This window comes from Chiloscyllium plagiosum, unplaced genomic scaffold (assembly GCF_037043375.1).
Source record: "Chiloscyllium plagiosum isolate Xiang-an unplaced genomic scaffold, Cpla_swu_hap1 HiC_scaffold_3, whole genome shotgun sequence".
NCBI lineage: Eukaryota > Metazoa > Chordata > Chondrichthyes > Orectolobiformes > Hemiscylliidae > Chiloscyllium > Chiloscyllium plagiosum.
In genome coordinates, this window is record NW_028270141.1 from 10,969,201 (window position 1) to 10,981,445 (window position 12,245).

At 40.7% G+C, this 12,245-nt stretch overlaps 1 protein-coding gene across 7 annotated transcripts in view; it reads left to right on the forward strand.

Annotated features, from left to right (window-relative positions):
* The window catches only part of klhl29 (kelch-like family member 29), a 399,100-nt gene that overhangs the window by 89,448 nt on the left and 297,407 nt on the right, over positions 1 to 12,245 (forward strand). Inside the window, exon 2 of one of the 7 annotated variants that reach the window (XM_043676939.2) lies at positions 202 to 379. The exons of the other annotated variants lie outside the window; for them this stretch is intronic. The gene's annotated coding sequence lies outside the window, so the exon portion shown is untranslated. The remainder of the gene's footprint in view (positions 1 to 201; positions 380 to 12,245) is intronic. 7 annotated transcript variants of the gene reach the window in all.

Here is a 12,245-nt window from a genome sequence, read left to right on the forward strand (position 1 = left end):
CCCTTTGAAAGGCAATTGCGTAAGGTGCTTAAGGACTATTGTAACCAGATGTAGAATTGCTTTTGCAGAGAGCTGGTATATATGTTGGCTAACTAATCAATTTCCATGCTGTAACTATTTTACCTTTCTACTGATACAGATCACCACTTAACTCAGGATTAGAACATGATGTCTGATTTTGGACACTTTTTTTTATTTTAGAAAGGAAATCGAGGCCATGGTGACCTTGCACCGGACATTTGACTAAAATGGTGCCAATGTTGATCAGTTTCAGCTAAGCGGTGAGATTTGTGGAGTACATTTTCTTTTCACTGAAACAGAAGGTACCAAGAAAAAAATCCGATTATATCTATTTGCAATCGCAAAGGACTTTAACAAGGTAATTGAAGCAAAACTATTTTCACGAGTCAGATTCTAACTTTCATCAGGGCCATCACACTAAGAGCAATGTGAGAGTTTGGGGTGATGTAGAATACATAACACAGCAATAGAAATAACAGTGGAAACAAATCAATGATGCTTTTCCAAGTGAAGTTAACCAATATGTGAAATGAAAGAAAATAAATTAGGCGAATTGGATAGCTCTGACAAAGAATTACTGCAGCCAAAACTGAATTGAATTCCGTGCTGTAAAATTCTACTGTGTGTGGCGCACCAGTGTATCTTTCTTATCCTACTCATGAAAAAGAATCACCATTTGAACTGTAAGCTTTTCCTCCCTCATGGAATGAAAGTTTCGTGATGTGCAGTTTTTTGACTGAACTTTTCTCTAATCTTCATCTTTTCTTTCAATTTAGTTATTGGTGGTGGTGGTTGTTGTGTTGCCATAGTCTGATCAGACCATATGGGCTGCTGTCTCATTAGAGAGAAGCAACTGGTGGTGATTTCACCTGAGGGCCACCAGACCTCCGATGAATGAAGAGGTTGAGAGGGAGAGAACTTCGTGGTAACCTCAAACCAGTGATGGGAATTGGTTGTAGGGAGAATTGGTTAAGATGACCTGAGCAATCTTTATTTCAAGAGTAAGTGCAGTGTTATAGATGCTGGAAATCTGAAATGCCAACAGGAAATATTCTGGAGAGACTAGACCAAGATTGGCATCTTCTCATTTATGGACTTGGCCAATAATTAGGAAGAGTTTGGAGGAAGGAAATCAGTGATGGTGACCAGAGAGTCCATCAGAAGTTCCAGCAATGAGGCAGCGGAATTGGTTTTGGAAAAGAGGAATCGGGGCCTGGGATACAGTAATCTGGATACCAAGAGTCCTGAGAGCAACTTCAGCTTTTCCACCTGCAACTGTCACAGCTAGGGAACAATAAATCCTGGTAAATATTCTCTGCAGTCTGTCAGGGATTCTTGCATTCTGAAATGTGGTGGACAGGCAGGAGGCTGGAAGAACACAGCAAGGCAGGCAACATCAGGAGGCTGGGAGAACATAGCAAGGCAGGCAGCATCAGGAGGCTGAGGGAGCACAACAAGGCAGGCAGCATCAGGCGGTCCTGATGAGCCCTGAAGAAGGGTTACACCCGAAACATTGACTTCTCCACCTGATGCTGCCTGGCTTGTTGCCTTCTAGCCTCCTGCCTGTCGACCTGGATACCAGCATCTGCAGCTTTTTTTATTTCTTCTGAAATGTGGTGATCCGAACTGGAGGCAATACTTTAGTTTGGGTCTAATCAGGAATCTTGAAGGGTTTATGTCTGAAACGTTGACTCTCCTGCTCCTTGGATGCTGCCTGACCTGCTGTGCTTTTCCAGTGCCACTTTTTGACTCTATCCCCATCATCTGCAGTCCTCGGTTTTTTTCCTTACTTTTGTACTCTGTCCTCTATTTATGAAGCTCAAAAACTCATGTGCTTCACTAACTGTTCTCCTGAGTGGCACACTAGATTTGATCATCCTCCAGCTCCCTTTGTTCCTAACCACTCTTTTAATAACAATGTCATTAAGCTGGGAACCCTCCAACCGCAGGGGATGAACTTGGACTTCACCAGTTTCTTCATCCCCCCCTCCCCCCACCTTGTCTCAGCCGAATCCCTCCAGCCCGGCACCGCCTTCCTGACCTGCAGTCTTCTTCTTGACCTCTCCGCCTCCACCCTACTCCGACCTATCACCCTCACCTTGACCTCTTTCCACCTATCACATTTCCAACGCCCCTCCTCCAAGTCCCTCCTCCCTACCTTTTATCTTCTCCTGCTGAACACTCTCTGCTCATTCCTGAAGAAGGGCATGTGCCCGAAACGTCGAATCTCCTGTTCCCTGGATGCTGCCTGACCTGCTGTGCTGTTCCAGCAATAAAGTTTCAACTTTGATCTCCAGCGTCTGCAGACCTCACTTTCTCCTCTAGTAATAGCAATCAATCATAACCTTAGACTACTTATCTGGCATATTAAACTTTTAAAAAGCATGTGCTCTAATTCAAAGAGGATACAAAGCAAAATGCAAAAGCAAAATCTGTGGCTGTCTAGTAACAATCTGGGAGGAATGTCACATCTGAAGATGCTAAAGGAACCTTAAACAAGACTTTTTCAAACAAATGAGACTTGGATCTCCTCTGGTTATAGAGATAACCAGATGCTGACAATTCCTGTCTGCAGAAAGCCATCTTCTGCGGATTGTTCCAATCTGCAAACCTGTTTTGTATTTTACCCTTCCAGGAATACACAGAAATGGGGTCCAAAACCAAATTCAACCCCAGGCCCGTGCATGCCAGCGTGTGGATGTGATGTAGGCCACACCAATGCCCTACCCACCCCTTCCTGCAACCACCACCTGCCCCAAGTGTAATAGCATGCGGTAAGCCACATGGATCTGTACAGCCACCTACGGACTCACCCTGAGAGTGGAAGGGAATCATCCTCATCTGCGAGAGACCACTGATGGTGATGTGCGATGGTTATCTGTGAGGTTACAGCTTGAGGACAACTATGGGTATAAGAAGTTTTTCCCAAACTGAGCACCAGAAGCCAGGCCATCTGAGGAAGTAATTCCTGGAAAGGAACCACGATAGAAGCCTGGCTACTTGCTGATGAAAGGCTTTTGCCCGAAATGTCAATTTTTTTTTTCCCTGACCCTTTGATGCTGCCTGACCTGCTGTACTTTTCCAGCGCCACACTCTTGACTACTTACATGCAGAGCCCAGAATCTCACTTTAGTGCTTCACTATAGCTATTAGTATTACTTTAAATGTAGACAGAGGCTTACTTGTATATTCTTTTACCTGTTAGAAATGTTAATTCGGTGAAAAGCTAATCTGTGTGTTTGCATGTCACTATTTATTACCATTTCCTCATTTTATTAACTAATAAACTCAATGTTTCTTTACTCTCGAAAGATTATTTAACCTGGCTCCTTTTAAGAACACACATCTATTTGAATTGAGAAAAGGTATCCGTGAGGGAAGTGATCAATTTTAAGTTAATTTTATTGTGACCAACTGAGGGAGGGGTTAAATTAAGAAGGGGAGCTCATTCATCCCTCCTCACCCTGGTGAGGGGGACATAACCATTTAGGAGTATCCTGTTCTCACCCCAGAGCTGGTCATCATACCACTGTCCTCAGCCTTTCTGCCAAAGTACAAATATTAAAGTCCACCTGCCACTTGTCAAGTAGATAATCTGTCATATTAGTTAATCCTGTATCATTGTAGCTGCCATAGCTACAATCCTGATTGAATGAATGGTGTACAAAGTACACACCAGATTTGGAGTAAAGTGAAAATAGGGTTGGCAAAAAAAAAACCCATAGTTGCTGCTTTAACATCTAGCTTCAAGCTAATTTTTCTTTGTTTATCACCAACCAACACATAGATACCAATAAATAGAAAGTTGGCCTTCAGCACGTTAAATCAAACTCTGTTAGCAAATTTTATTTTCATGAGAATGAGTTAGCCCAGTCACAGTGGGTAGCTGACATTCCTGAATGATATTGTATTATTTATCAAAGGTGTCTGAATTTACTTCACTACTCCACTGTGAGGTTACAGTCTCAGTAATTACATGCACATTTGTTTTACAATTGTAATGTGTTGGTAGAATTGTTTAAGCAACAGCAACTTGTATTTATACATCACCTTTCAATATAATAAAACATCGCAGCATGCTTCGCAGGAGTGTTATAAAGCAAACTTTGACACTGAACCACCTCAAGAGAAATAACAATTTCTTTAAAATAACATTCACAGATGTTTTGGCTTTTGCCTTTGGATGTCTTTTTGTGCTAAAGCTGCCATGTAAATGTCACTGTCACCACTGCTATCATCACCTAAGTAATTTTAAATTGTCTTTTTCAGATTTGTAATCCATATCAAGTATCTGTAGTTCTGAAATAGACTGGTGAAACTCCGTAAACTAACTTTTTATTGTGTGCGTACTTATGGGATGAGTGACCCTAGCTGGGCTAGAATTTGCAACCCATTCTTATTGCCCTTCGAAATGGGATTGAGTTGCAATTTATTTGATGTAGGTACAATGACATTCATGAGGGAGTTCCTGAATTGACCCAGTGACACAGAAGGAACACTGATACATTTCCAAGTCAGGATGGTGAATGTCTTGAAGAGGAACTTGCAGGTGGTGGTGTTCCCATGTATCAACTGTCCATGTCTTTCTAGATAGTAGTGGTCATGGATTTGGAAGGTATTGTCTGAGCGATGCATCTTTTTGATGACATAGTGTTACTACCGAACATTGGTGGTGGAGGGAATGGATGTTTGTGGATGTGGTGCCAATCAAGCGATACCTGGATGGTATTGGGCCTCCTGAGTGTTGTTGAAGCTGCAGCCACCCAGCAAGTGGAGAACATTCTATCACACTCTTGACTTGTGCATGACCCTGAGGAATTCCTGCAGAGACCTCCTGTAACTAAGATGACTGACCTCCAACCAGTGCAGATTTCTTTTCTCCCCAATTCTCTTTTGACTCTGGTTTTGCTAGAACATCCTAATGCCGCACTCCTTCAAATGTAACCTTGATGTCAAGGGCTGACACACTCAACTCACCTCTGTAATTCCTCTTTTTATTCATATTTGAACTAAGCTGTAATGAGGTCAGAAGCTGAGTGGATTCTCCCAGGGCAAACTGACAATCGGTGAGAAACAAAGAAATTTCTAGAGAAACTCAGCAGGTCTGATGGGATCTGTTGAGAGAAAGCAGAGTTAATGGTTTGAGTCCAATGATTTTTCTTCAGACCTGCTGAGTTTCTCAAGCTATTTCTGTTTTCCAGCATCCACTGTTCTTTCTTTCATTTGATCATCAAAGCATGCTCACTGAAGAACAGTAATACCGGGCTTGAATCATTTAACTGTTTCTCTCTCCACAGATGCTGCCACACCTGCTGAGTTTCTCCAACATACTTTGCGTTTGTATCGGTGAGCAGCTTAACACTGTTGATGACACCTTCCATCACCTTACTGGTGATCGAGAGTTAAATGTACTCGTACCAGAGAGAGTTCCATTCTCTATTACATCTGTCGAATTCATTTAGGTATTTCTTTCAATTCCCACTATTGAGAATTTGATTCGCTTTTTTTAATTAGTCACTCCTCAACTGATCTTGGACGTTCTCAGCTTTAAATTACATTTTCAAGTTCTAACGAAACACTACTGATCTGGAGTTTTCAGCTGCAATCCTTACAAAATGGCAACCCATTCCCTAACTATTCTAAACTACCTCTGTTCTAGCGGCGAAACTGTTTATTGATCTAACTTCAACTAGGACTTGTGCAACTGGCTCAAAGCTTTCCACACAATGGGTTTTTTCCCCTAAGAAATGGGAAAAAAGGATTCCTGCATCTTCTGGATCAAAAGCATGCTTTCAATGTTTACTCTGTCTGATTGCTTGCACTGTGAAAGTTTTACAAATTCCCATTATCAATCCTAGAATTATTTCTCTCACGCTGTGTCTCTCTCACCATATTCTGGTTTTGAAAACAAAAGGCTCCAGAAATACTGACCTGTTAATCATTAAAACTCTTTTGTGTACACAGACCAAAACTACATGTCATTAGTTCAAAATCAAATCTCAAAAATAAATGATATTTAATTTTATTTATATATAATAAGGATTTGATATCATACTACTAAAAAAAAAAGTCAGTTTATTTCTTTGATATAGTTAATGCCAAATTCAAGAGGAAAGCAGAAATAATTTTCAAAGTCTTAATTAAATTTGCTTTTCATTCAATACTTCAGGATCTACACTAACTGCTACAGGTAAAAATTATAATAGCAGCTATAAGTTATATACCGAATCAATTTTAAGACTACTTAACATGTTGTATACTTGCAAGTTAAACATTTATTTATGATCCAATAAGAGGCTAAATAATTACTGTATAATGACCTCAGAAAATAGTTTTAAGGCTGATCTAACCTAACTGTCTATTAAATCCACATGGACCGGGAATGGAGTACTTGGCTGTTACTGCAACATATAAACAATCCCTGCAGGCAAGCATATGGTGTGATGTCGTCAAAATTCCAATAACTGAAAACTATTATTTTCTCCAATGTTAGTAAATTTTAATGGAAAAACAAAAGTTAAGGCATTAATTGATGCTGTACAATTATGATCAGTTCACCTGAAACACTTATAAAGAAAAGAAGTTTCATAAAAATTCTTAAATGATCAATGCTTCAATCTGGAGCCAACTATGAGTAACAGCTTTAACCAACAGAATAAGCTTTAAAAGCCTTCTCTTCCTTTCACAATTGTGCCCTTTCTTTAACAAAGGTTGAAATTTAATTTTTAAGCAAGCATAATTTTGGATTGGAGTTTCTTCATACGCATTAAAGTCAGAAAGAAAACATCAGCAGTTGCATACTTTCTGGTAATTTCTTTCCGATGAAAACTCTGTTTTGAAAGCATGCAGAGGTTTGAGAGACAAGTAAAATTGAAACTGAATTGCAAAATGTTATTCACCAAATATTTCACAAATGCATGCTGCAGGAGACTGCAATTTCCAATTTATGTAATGAAATTCAGTAACTGCTGGAGGGGAAGACTCTGCTGCAGTGGTAAATCAGAGGCTTAGGCTAATGCCTGAGGGACATGAGCGCAAATCCCATCATGGCAGCTGGTGGAATTTAAATTTATTTAATAAATCTAAAATATAAAGTTAGTTTTAAATATAGTACCATGCATCTATCATTGATTGATTGCCCTCAGAACTGCTAGGGAGTTAATTTCATACATTTTGCCACCGGCAGTATCGCATAGTTAAAGCATTATTGTCTTTTAACCTTATCTCTTCTATATTTGAAACAGCGCTTTGTCTTTGTTGAAAAAAACCCAAGACTCTTTTAAACATACTGGTGTTTGTCTTTTTATATCCATCAATGTTTCACCTGCACTTCCACACATGTCATTTACTGTATCCAGTCCTCCCAGTGTGGTCTCCTCTACACTGGGGAGACAGGACATCTACTTGCACAGCGCTTCAGAGAACATCTCTGGTACATCCACACCAACCAACCCCACCGGCCCGTGCAGGTCGTGGGCTGCCTCCATCACTATGCCCTAACCGCCCGACACCTGGAGGAAGAACGCCTCATCTTCCGCCCCTGGACCCTCCAAACCCATGACATCAATTTGGATTTCAGCAGTTTCCTCATTTCCCCATCCCCCTCTTTTTTTATCCCAGTTCCAACCTCCTAGCTCAGCACCATCCTCATGATCTGTCCCACCTGTCCATCTTCCTTCCCACCTATCATCTTTACCCCCACCTCCATCCATCTGTTGCACTCTCCGCTACCTTCCCCTCAGCCCCATCCCACTCCCATTTTATCTCTCCATCCCGAAGACTCCCAGCCTCATTCCTGATGAAGGGCTTATGCCCAAAATGTTGATTCTCCTGCTCCTCGGATGCTGCCTGACCTGCTGTACTTTTCCTGCACCACACTCTCGACTCTAATCTCCAGCATCTGCAGTCCTCAGTTTTGTCTTGTCCGTATCCCTTACGAAGTTGTAGACTTGTTTATGATCAACCCAAGCTTTTGTTTCTCCAATGTGAACATTTTCAGCTCCTGTAATATATTTGAACATTGTGACTAATAAAAGTTATTTGCTCTTTTTTTTTGGACCCAATCCAATTCCTCCTTTCGAAAAGATGCTGAGCAGTATTTTGTCTTTAATTCAAAGTGGTGATATTACATTCAGTTCCCTATTCCAGATCATGAATATATGTCATGAATAGCTGGGATCCAAGCACTGATCCCTGCAGTGTCCCGCTAGTCAAAGGCTGCCACTCAATAAGGCCCATTTATTCCTACTGTTTGTCTCCCATCTGTCACTCAGTTCTCTATTTATATCAGTACATAACCCCAAATCTTGTGCACTTGAATTTTATAGACTAATCTCTCATGGGGACTTTCTCAAAAGTCTTCTGATTGTCCAAGTAACTCATATCTGCAGGTTCCCTGTATCACTTCTCCGAGTTACATCCTCATAATTCCAGTAGATTTGTCGAGCATGATTTCCCTTTTATAAATCCATGCTAACTCTGTCCAATCCTGTCACTGTTCTCCAAGTGCCCTGCTATCAAATCTATTTTAATGAATTCTAGCATTTTCCCCTATTACTAATGTCAGGCGCAGCAGTCTGTAAAACCCTGTATTCCCTCTGACCCCCTTTTTGAGAATGTGCGGTTACACTAGCTATCTTACAATCCAAGGAAATGTTCCAGAATCTATAGAATCTTGAAAGATGATGACCAATACCTCAACAGTTTCTATGGCCACTTCTTTACGTACCCGGGGATGTCGGTTTTTGGGCCCCTGAGGATTTATTAGCATTTAGTCCTATCCATTGCCATAATACCGTTTCCACAGAAATACTGATTTCCTTCACTTCCTCCCTCTCATTAGACCATACGTTCCCCAACAATTTTGGGACACCATTTATAAAGTGGAGACTCTATACTTTATTTATCTGGTTTATATGGACTGAAATCCTTTTTTTTTTCTATGTTTCCTGCCAAATTCTAAGCTGATTTCTTCAAATATCTCTTTGCCAGTACCTGCTATCCCTATCCTGTGTTTTCAAAATGAACATTTGCAAGCTACAACTGCAAAGGACAAATGCATATCGCATTTCACCTTTTCTCATGGTCAGGAAACAATCCAGCATTTGTCAATTAGTGTGCCGAGGAGTTAATGGTATTTCAGTTTCACTTACCAAACTAACTTACATCAACCAATTTAGATTTTATTAGCATTTGTACCACCATCTCCTATCCCAATCCACATGTGGCACTTGCATTCACCATTTCTTGGATGTATAGATATCGATACCTACAGTGTGGAAACGAGCTCTTCAGCCCAATAAGTCCACACCAACCCTCCAAAGAGTAACCCACGCAGACCCAATTCCTACTGGTCTACATTTACCCCAGACTAATACTCCTAACCTACACAACCCTGAACACTGGGTAATTTTTAGAATGACCAATTCACCTGACCTGGACATCTTTGGAATGTGGGAGAAAACCGGAGTACCCAGAGGAAACCCACGCAGACACGGGGAGAATGTGCAAACTCCACACACAGTGTCGCCCGAGGCTGGAATCGAACCAGAGTCCCTGGCGCTGTGAGACAGCATTACTAACCACTGAGCCACCATGCTGCCCTATCTTGTGAATGATCAAAGCTGTTGTGAGACAGCTAAGTAATTAACCAATAATTGATTTTAGAAGGCAAGTTAATCGCTCTTAATTGTTTTTTAAAAATGCATTTATGTAGCAACAGTGACAGCCTCAGGAAATTGCTCCAGTATTTGCCAACTAATGAAGAAGTATTTTTTATAAATAAGTGTAACCACTATTATGGAAATGTAATTGACATTATGTATACATGAGGCTCACTGAAACAACAACATCAGTAGCCAGAGAATCTGATGTGGTGATGTTGGATAACTACTAACCAAGACATCAGAACACCCCGGCATGGGATAATTTACTTCCCACCAAGAGCCCATACAGTGCCCGAGTTATTATCTCGCCCCAAGAGTGATACTTTCAAGTGTGTTACACTCTCTCAGAACACTAGTTGCAGTCAAGACTCAGTAGGACTGAAACCCACTATGTTTTTCAAGTGCATTAACAGTACTATTACTAACTCAAACTAACATTGAGGCTGCATCCTTAATTCTGAAAAGAACATGACCAATGGTTTGGCATCAGATGTGCTCCAACTTGCCAGCTTCAATGCAGTATCTCCAGACATCACTTGCACGCTGCTGTGCTGGTGTGGAGGTTAGGCAGGAGAAATCACCCCGTGACTGACCACAGCTAGAGACACAATCCAACTGCAGTAAATTGGGGTCTGAATGATGTAAAACCCAAGAATTCCACTGAGATATCTAGAGTAGGAGAAAGTGAGGACTGCAGATGCTGGAGATCAGAGCTGAAAATGTGTTGCTGGAAAAGCGCAGCAGGTCAGGCAGCATCCAAGGAGCAGGAGAATCGACATTTCGGGCATGAGCCTTGAAGAAGGGCTCATGCCCGAAATGTCGATTCTCCTCCTTGGATGCTGCCTGACCTGCTGCGCTTTTCCAGCAACACATTTTCAGATATCTGGAGTACACCTGCACCACTTGGCTAATAAGTAATTGTTTAAAATTTAAACATCCGTGGAATATTGATGTCAATGGTTATGCCAGTGTTTATTACCCATCCCCAACTGCCCTTGAGAAGGTGGCTCTGAGCTGTCTTGAACTGTATAAAATATAATTTGTTCAGCCCCTCATTGGATCTTGACTCTCTAGCTACATTAGCAATATTATTTGAGCAAAATTGCAATTTGACTAAACGTTAACTGATTCTTATTTGTCCCTTTTGCAATGTCAGTCTAAACAAATACAGTGAGGGAGGGAGAAAAACTGTCGGAGTTGGTCACCTTTTTCAAATTCTGAACGTTTCATTTAATCCTGATCCCACACTTCTAAGACTTGCTGCTAAAGCAGTTTTCCTCTAAATTCGGAAGCAGTATTGATGGTAATGTTTCTTTTTTTCATCTTTCTACTGAAACACTCTTGGCTCTTCGTTGTCTCAATATTATTGTTGCTTCTCTTTCTTACTTGCCTTTCCTTGCCTGTAGTTCCCCACTTCTTTTCTATAAAATCATGATTTTAACTGAAATTCTCTTTGCTTTATTTTCTACTGGTTCTCAATACAATTACAAATATAATTCAAATGTGACTTCTAATTTTAATATTTTATAATGTTGCTGGTTTTGTTCCATTCTCACTTGATGTTCCAATCATTTAAAATTATCCCTTATATCAGACTATCTCAGATTGTTAGCGTCAATTGTTGAAGGTATTGGCTGAATAGTTCTCTCGGGTGCAGAAGTACGAATTGCTCCTGTAACCAATCCAAACATGTTGAATTTAAGTCCATGCCCATATTCCTTTTGTTTCAGAAACTTCCCAACTTAACAGTGTTGTATGGTGTTACTACCATGCTATTTCCAGATATTTAGACACAATCATGCACATCAAAATCAGACATCCTTGAAGTTCATTGAACATCAGTAGCAGAATTATATTCCATTCCAATCTGTAACCTCATGGTCTGGCATTACTCTGGCTCAACAATTACCATTGAGGCGGGTTATCTTTGACTCAATGAAAAGTGCAGGAGAGCATGCCAAGAGTAACATCTGGCACAGATATAATATGAAGTATCAGCTTGAGGAAGCCAAACAGCTGAACTAACATACAATGGATAAAATTATACATGGATCAAATCGAAGCTCTGCAGTCCTGATATGCATTGAAGAATGATTGGTAATAGTTTAACAACTAACCAAAGAAGGAGGTTTTACAAGTATCCTACCCTGTATTTTCAATTATGGAAATCTTAACACATTGCTGTGGCCTTTTCAGCCATCTTCCGCTGACTACGTGATCCATCTTGTCCTCCTTCTGAGGTCCTCAGCATTATGGTCACCAGTTATCAGTCAATGCTGTTCACTCCACGTGATATCAAGAAAGGCACTAGATACAGCAAAAGGCTACATGTTCTGATAATATTCCAGCAGTGGTATTGAAGAGATGCTGCAGACCTTTCCATGACTCTGCCATGCTGTTCTAGAACAGTTACAAGTGTCTACCCATCTGTGTGGAAGATTGACAGATATGTCCTGGCTTCACAAAGGAAGATAAGTCTATTCTGGGTAATTGCCATTTAGTTTATTCCAGCAGAATAAGGAATCACTCACAATGGAATCCTGCAGCATTCAGTGAGCA